The following is an 8754-nucleotide window of genomic DNA, read 5'->3' on the forward strand; positions in this document are numbered from 1 at the left end:
TTTTTACTCATACAAAGCTTGTCTGTCTGCCTTTTTGCATATTCGTTTATAAATTTGCATATCCTTTGCCCAATTTTTCTTCTTCATAAATATTCTTTTCCGTATAATTACAGTCTGCCTAGTAAGGCATTCTGTAAGTGTGGTGACAAGTATGTAATCATCTTATGTTTGATAGATAAAATAAAGATATAAAAAAGTAATAATTAGTCTACATTGCATGCTAATTGGCTAAATCTAAATTGTATGTTCTTTTGAGTCTTCTGACTATGTTCGAGGAAAGCAAGTTTTTGCAAGTTGGTTCGAATAATATTCAAGTCTAGTTTGGTACTTAGATGCATGTCTTCTGATTTTTTCTGTTACCATGAATATATTGGAGTCCTATAGTGGATCAGCCATTTGGTACATATTTGATTAGTTTTACATAAATATAATGTTCTGAGAAAGCCTCAATATCTTTCTGGGCAAATACAAGCAAAATTATTCAACATGTAAAAGGATCAAAAGCAATCAAACCTATTAATGTTATGTCTGGGTACCGAATATTTTATTGAAACTCTGTGATTTTGAAATTTTATGCTCATACGAAATTTCCATATTGGCATAGAAAGTATCATTAGTTAGTTTTCAACAAATAACTTTCTGGTGATGATTATGATTCTTCAAGTAAGTACCAATTTTTCTCATATTTCAAGCTTTTGTGAAAATGTGTGAAAGTGGTGAAGTTTCTTACATACTATTCTTACGATATTTGCTATCGTTATATAATATTACATTATATTATTTCAAGCATTCTTTCATAGATAGTTAGAATTAGAGGAGACATTTTATGTAAATGCAAATCCTTTGCTTTGGACGTCTACCTACTTGCCTGCAAGCAAAATTAGGAATAGAAAACGTGCCAATTTTGATCAATTTGCGATACTATGATAAATTTGATAGAACGAATAGAATAATTTATATGTTATGAAGTCGAAGTAATTATAATAGCCATTTACAATTTCCGGCGGTGTTGTTTACGGCTTGCCTGTTGTGTTTTATATTTCAAAGCGTGGCGCTCCGTGTGACATTGCAAGGCTTGACATGGCAATGACACAATTCTGCGTTCCGCGGTATAGTTTTTCGCGGAGCATTATTTATAGGACTCATAACATATGTGAAAGGATTAACTTAGACTAATATTAATTGCTATATTTCATATAATGAATTAAGTAAATAGGTCTACTAGTTATTTTATAATTAAGTGTTATCATTTTTCAGAGGATTAATACCAAACTTACATTTTTTACATCATTATCAAACTTACATTTTATTCATATGGATTTTTGAAATGTTTTGTTTAAATGGACAGCCAAAATTTAACATAGTTTCTATATGTCTTTGAGATGATGTTATATTTGGCAATTAGAGGTTTCGTTTCCTTCATTCAGAAGATCCTCTATAGCAGTCTCTACAGGATTTACACTTGTAGGCCATTATTTATTGAGTATTTTTGTTTGACTCATTTTGTTGATGATTTGCATGTCTGCGTGTAAAATTGTTTGTTTTTGTTTTATTTTACGTAGTAAACTATACAATAAGTACATTCAACTACTTTAACAGCTAATTTGATTTGACAGCGTGTGAAAGAACGTATCCTGCGATAGCACATTCTGTAATTATAGCACCAGATTTTATGTGGTTTGATGTAATGAATCATTGTTCATTAATCTTCTCTTAAGTCGTTTTGGTGGTAAAGGCTTCAGCTAGGTCATACGCTAGTTGATTTAGAGGCCTTATTAGCCGAGTCTTTTATCTGGATCAGAAATGCTTAATTTCTTCTTGCCGCACCCCATAGTTGTAGACCGTAGGACCATATTGGTTTAATAATTGTCTTGTATATTATGCAGCGTGATCGCTTAGAAAAAAAGCCATAATATATTACTAATATTAGTAGTATACAAATATACTAAAAAGCCTAAAAAATTAACTACTGCTTTCTGGTCTCCTGAGCTTAAAGCTCAGTTTCGTTAATGTCGGCAAGCTATTGATCTATCAAGAGTGCAAGCAATACTTACTAGTAAATGCACACATCATTAAACATACTGCATTGTCGATTAATCAATCTCGTCAGGGATATGCAACCCTAAATGCTTAGATCAATTACATTTTGGCAACTTTTTGCACCATCATTGAGTTTCTAATTTTAATCTAATTTGTTTTTCATGATTCTACTCAAAAGAGATCTATAAAAATAGTTTTCAGTTTTATGTTATTTTATTCAATATATATTTTTATTTAATAGTAAGCTGAAGCTTTGATTTTGTGTCGTGAGTTCAATTCAGTTCTGAACGTATTCATTATAATTATGTTACTTCTATCATTCAATATTATAACTTAGTAACGATTCAAATAGTTTTAAGGTAATATAAAGCATTACTGATATAGTAATCATAATTGATAATATTTAAAATTGTAAATAAGAACTCTTATTATACATATATGGAAAGCAAAAATTTCTTGGTATTAAAGAGTTAGAAAAAATTGAAAAAGCAAATAATATAAAACTTGTTTCGCATTTTAATTGAAAATATCTAAAAATACCCTAAATTTATGGACTTTATTGAAGTCACATAATTTAATTTATTTCTTAGTTTTACTTTGGTTTTCAATCACTGGCGTACTCGCATTCTTTGATGATATTCAATGTCGATGCGGTACATTTCATCGTGAAAATAAATGTCACGCAGATGACTTTATAAAGTCACACTGCATTAATGTCTTAATAAACAATGTAAACTTTGAAGAAAAAGCCAATTTACTGTTTTATAGCTGTTTTTACGTAAGGAACTTTATTGATGCATTTATGTAATGTACGCCAACGTTCTAGATATAGACAAGCGGAAATTAAAACGCAGTTTAAAAGCGATATATCATTATTAATTATAATGCATCAAAATAAATGGTTGCAGGCCGTTGAGATTTTAGTTTTTGTAGCATTCTGAAAGTTCTTACATTTTTTTAATATTTGTAATTTGATATAGAAAAACAAACACTTGTGCATTCAAATTTATTTTGAGCAATATAGAGATTGACGATATAAATTGGAATTTAAGTTGGCTGATAGTGCGTTTTATAATTTCGAAAGGATAATGCAGAACTAATCTTCTAATTTTGTTTGAATCCAACTTTTCATTTTTTCAATAGTAATCGTTTTTATAGCTCGAATCATATATTGAAACTAAAAATAATAGTTACAATCTAAAAAAATATTTCATAATTATGCACATAAAGTTTTTGATGCATGAAAATATCTAAAATAGTTGAAATCCAACGTGCTCGAAGATCACAAGATTTACTGTTTGCATTGTTTGTAGAATATCATAACTCTGAATAAAATATTTATTTGCACGATTATTACCACCGCAATAACTCTTTGGCACTGATATAGAGGCTTCAGTTTTAACATGGTGATTTCATTCGAAGTTCCTAGAAATATAATTTTGTATTTCACACGATCTAAAGTGATAATAACCCTTTAAATTAAAAAAAATGAAAAAACTAAAATAAGGTCACCACTCCAATAATAAACTCGAATTGATGAACTTTGATATTAAATAACTTAACAACCCTCAAATGACAGAGCGAAACAACTGTTGTAAATTAATCCCCAAGCTCGATAAGTATTAACCAACTGTTCAGAATATACTTCTGAATTCGTACAAAATTAGGAATTCGCATGATTCGTAGCATTATTAAGTTTTAGCCATGGGCCGGAGTCACCCCATACGCGGGGGAACCATTTCGGGACATCATGATACATCCATCTGTTTTGCTAATGGAAGGGTGGCCAGCGTTCTTCCTGTTGAAATTACCTGATCGGGGATCGTTCATATCAAGAGAAATTGTGGGCTATAACCTGCACTTCCAGGGACGTATCGGATTTTAAATAGAGAGTTTATACAACTCTGAAAAAAGTGCATATTTGACAAGTATTATTATTTTTAAGGCATATACATTTTATACAAATTTATAAAATTTTTAATTTTTTCTATTACACAATTTAATATCAGAACTTGGTAGAATATCATATTCATTACGCTATACAAACTTCGCGTCGTATGCCTCAAGTTTGCTCGTGATCTTTATTCTGATTTATTGTGAACTTTAACAGTAGCAAGAAATCAGCTAAAGGCTATTTTCAATATTCTGAATCTGATGAAGAAAATTGATTATGCTGCCCGTATCGCAGGCCATGTTAGAATCAATACATAATTTTAATTTTCTTGAAACTATGTAAAAGTAAACTTTACGTTTACTGGTCTTCCGTTATTGCAAATGCAAATGAAATGATCAGAAACGTGATTGATAATAATTTCGAATAGCAGTGATGTCAAAGTAATTAACAATTAAATTAAATATAATATTTAGAGGTTTTGATCTGATTAAACTGCATTTGCAATTTTTGACAATGCCATTTGCATTTCATTTTTACTGTTAAAATTGTTGGTATTCCTTAAATGAACCTGCTGTACTTTTTTATAAAGTTACAAATGCCATTGCTAAAACTATCTATGAATAGGACTAGACATCCTAGATTCTAGGCTATTATTGTTTAGAATCATACTGTGGACGTCTAATCATTGGATTGACATTCGATTAAGATTTTAAGAACTACCAAAACTTGCTAATATTTCATATGGAATAGGTGCATATATTTAATTTAATAAATTATCTGGAATTGTATATTCAAACTATGCTTGTTTGCTTTTCCACTGTGATGTAACAGGTATTCACAATATTAACGTTTTTTTAAGTAAGAGAATACCTAATTTATTAGAGGTCATTATATACATGAGAATCATATTGACATCATATAGAATTTTAAAAATATTTAATAAATATTTTATTATATTTCGATCAAAAAGATTTTTTTAGATTTTTTTTGCAATTATATTAATAAATATTATTTATTAATATAATTGCAAAAAAAATCTAAAAAAATCTTTTTGATCGAAATATATCAATTATACTTCCTGCTTGGTGAGGATCACTATGATTAATTAGATATAAGCGGACTGTTAATTATAAATATTCCATAACCATAAGTTATGTGAATAAAACCACTATTTAGCTGTTTATGATATATATTGATCTTCACTCTACAAGCTTGTTCTCTCAATACATTTGCTAATCTCTGCTATTATTATAAGTTACAGGTATTTATTCTCATACCATTGTATTCCCTACCCCAAAGGGTCCCGGGTTAAATCGAAAAAGCCCTGGTCAAATCTTGACCACTGCTAATATTTTAATTTAACAAAAACATTTTCTTGACATATATGACATAATTTAGAAATATCATTTTTTATTAAAAAATTTAATTTTTTTATGCACAACAAATTAAATTTTGTTGAATATGTATTTGCTCTTTTAGTTTATATTTTAAATTTTGTATAATCGTTGTAAAAAAAATTATTTTTCAACTTTCTTATAAAAATACAGACCCTTTCCTTTGATTGTTAGTAATTTGAGTGAAAGCCAACCCCAAAGAAATAAAGCCGCTATCATTAGTTCTCTTTGTCAAACATAGTTTCGAAAGCATAGGGGTTCCAATTTTTATACCTTACTGCATCGCTACACGAAAAGAAATCAAATGTCGAGCGTTCGAATAAAAATAAATTATAATTGCTATTTGAAATTATTTTGACAATGATAGATGGCATGAATGCCCTTATATTTCCTGAATTATTATTACACGAAGTACAACTTTGAATGAATATGACTTGTTCAGATTTAGTGGAATATATAGCTGTATGACTTTTATTTTCTATTATATTGATTTACGACCAATCATTGTTACTAAGAAGCACTTAATATGCTTGTCAGATGATTTATTTGTTGTACATAATAATTCTTTGATATTGCTTTATAGCAAGTGATATGGGTATTGAAGAAATGAAACACTTTGAATTAAAATATTTCAAACATTAGATGTGTTTCGCACGAGTCTAGGACAAAAGTTGATCAATTGCCATTTTACATTTCAAAAATCGTTTGTTCTATTTTTTATTTAGATATATGTAGAGGATCTAGGAGCTGGTTGTAGCAGTTTTTTTAAATAACATATCTTGAGATCCACTGGTCTATCTAATCAAGTAAAAACAATTCTACAACTGTTGTTAATTATTTCACTAATTAATTAATTTCTAGAAAATGCGGTGTTGCCACACATTTGGGTTTAGTATTTGCTAGCTCATTTAGAATTTGCTTACTTCGTCTTTCAATTAGAGCCTTTTTAGGACACTTCTGAAGCAAATATGTATATGAAAATAGATTTTTATTTTAGTTGAAACTTAGTTATCTTATAAAATAAATAATGATCCACTCATTTTTGCACTAAATTTGTCACATCACATATTTATATTTCTCATATCTGACTGTCACTTGATATTCTTATGAATATCTCCACTGTAAGATTCTTTCGCGGTAATATTATAAACGAAGCGATAAAAAATGTTTTCAAGATATTATATCATAAATCAGTAGCCGAGATTTGCAACAGGATATTGCTGATGTCAAAGGAAATTTATCTCGAATAAGATTAGAAGAAGACGAGTTCTGCGTAAGACTAGCTTTTATTGTACCAACAAATATGCAATGGGAAATTAAAAAGAAAACGCTGATCGACACATTCTTCTATGCAGACAATTGCATTTTAAGAATTATATGATTGTTTAATATTTTTTGTGTTTATGAGATATTTTTAATGTTTCTTGTTGTGGTGATTTAATGTTATAAAATTAAATCACCACAGTTTTGTTAATTTTCGTCTATGTGACTCACACATTCAGATTAATGTACAAAATCAAGTTTTATCATATTTGTATCCCTCTTTTGAAACAATTATTATTGGAATCTATATATAATGTAATATTAAATAAGATCGAATTTCTTTAGAATTTCATTTGAATTCAAAAATCCTGACTGATTTTAACTTGTTTGTATATTGTAGAGGGCAACATCCGGATTGGATCTATAAATAAAACTAAACGTAAGTTCTATCAACGTAGTCACCTCTCGACCTTATGCAGCCTTTTTTATTCACTTTCTGAACTCTCTTTCTTATCTTTTACTTAGGAGAAATACACAGTCTCGAACTTTGAGGAAATAATATATTATATTTTGTAAATTTTTATATCATAGTCACATATTTGCAATGTTAAAAATCTTGCTAAAAATCGATGACTCTGACACAGAACTCAATCTAAAATGAATTTCAAAAACAAAAAATGGCTCGACAACCTACCTTTCTATTAAATCAACGTAGTTCCCAAATATCATATTGGGGTAGTTTGTGCATAAATACAAAGTTTATAATATTTGATTTATTATTTTTGATTACGTGTATGTACTTGTAAATATTTATTTACTATTTAGAATTTTGCAAATTTATTTTTTTTACTTAAGCGACATTTTAAAAACACAAAGCAATTTCTGTTCCTGTTTAGGTTCTAGGTTATTTCAAAAAAAAAAACTTTATCATTTTCAAGTTGAAATCATAACTAATTATAAACCAACCTTTCTATCAACTTCTTTTCATTATTCTTCTTTTAACATTTAAAACTCTATCCAAACATCCCCTTTTCAAAATTGACTACAATTTCTAATTTCTCATCTGACACTGTTTGCTAGTGGCATTTGGCTTCTGTTATAAATATAGAATAAAGTCTATTACTTAGGACGCCACTTTAAATAATTCCATGCCCGCATCTTATCTTCTTGTATTCATTAAGAAGAACCAGGTTCTTATCAAATGCCTTTATACGGGTTTATTTTATTCGGAAACAATTATGATAACGAATTCTGAACGGGTTGTTAAGTGTTTAATTTGTTATAACTACTGTTAAAAATGTAAATTAATATTTTCTACCGTTTTTCCAATATTACGATTCCAAAGACAAAGAGGATTAAAGTTGGATTTTTATAATTACCCATAATTGGAGCGTAAATATTGGGAATATGTCGCCTTGATCAGAAAACCATCTCAACTTTTTGATAGCAAAAATTGTAGTAGTTCTACAAAGAGCCCACACTCTATCAAAGATGGTGAAAACATGTCCTCGGTAGTATAGTGGTCAGTATCCCCGCCTGTCACGCGGGAGACCGGGGTTCGATTCCCCGCCGGGGAGGATTCTTTTACATAGTAAGCGGTTCAAAAATATTTTTTTTTAATTTGTCTGATAAGAACAACTTCAAGTGGATTGAAGTTGGATTTTTATAATTATCAATAATTGGAGCGTAAATATTGGGAATATGTCGCCTTAATCAGAAAACCATCTCTACTTTTTGATAAGAAAAATTGTAGGTCTGCAAAGAGTCCACACTCCATCAAAGGTGGTAAAGACGTGTCCTCGGTAGTATAGTGGTCAGTATCCCCGCCTGTCACGCGGGAGACCGGGGTTCGATTCCCCGCCGGGGAGGAATTTTGCTACATTTAATTGAAATTAGCCATAACTTTAAACAAAATTTATTTCGAGAGTATGTAATTAGTGTATTTTTTTATTATTATCGTTCAAATAGAGCAAATGTAAATAATATTTTCTTTCACAGAAAGTTGCTATGATAGAAATCGATTAATTTATTCCATACCTGTTGGCTTGCAGCAGGAATGGAATTCGTATTGATAGTGGGTAAACGTTTTATCAAGTTAGCGTGATCGCGTGTGTCAGTATCCAATAATAATATATTTTGAATGATTAACTATTTATTAGTATT

General features: G+C 29.4%; 2 non-coding genes across 2 annotated transcripts; both read left to right on the top strand.

Annotated features, from left to right (window-relative positions):
• The first annotated feature begins 8096 nt into the window (after nt 1-8096).
• On the top strand, nt 8097-8168 carry Trnad-guc. Its single transcript has one exon. It is a non-coding gene; the product is annotated as a tRNA-Asp (tRNA).
• A 219-nt stretch (nt 8169-8387) lies between these two features.
• Trnad-guc lies at nt 8388-8459 on the top strand. The gene has a single exon. It is a non-coding gene; the product is annotated as a tRNA-Asp (tRNA).
• The last annotated feature ends 295 nt before the right edge of the window (nt 8460-8754 follow it).

The sequence above is a fragment of the Ctenocephalides felis genome, unplaced genomic scaffold, assembly GCF_003426905.1.
Source record: "Ctenocephalides felis isolate EL2017-DRISC unplaced genomic scaffold, ASM342690v1 CF-g0.4_SCAFFOLD_03571, whole genome shotgun sequence".
Classification (NCBI taxonomy): domain Eukaryota; kingdom Metazoa; phylum Arthropoda; class Insecta; order Siphonaptera; family Pulicidae; genus Ctenocephalides; species Ctenocephalides felis.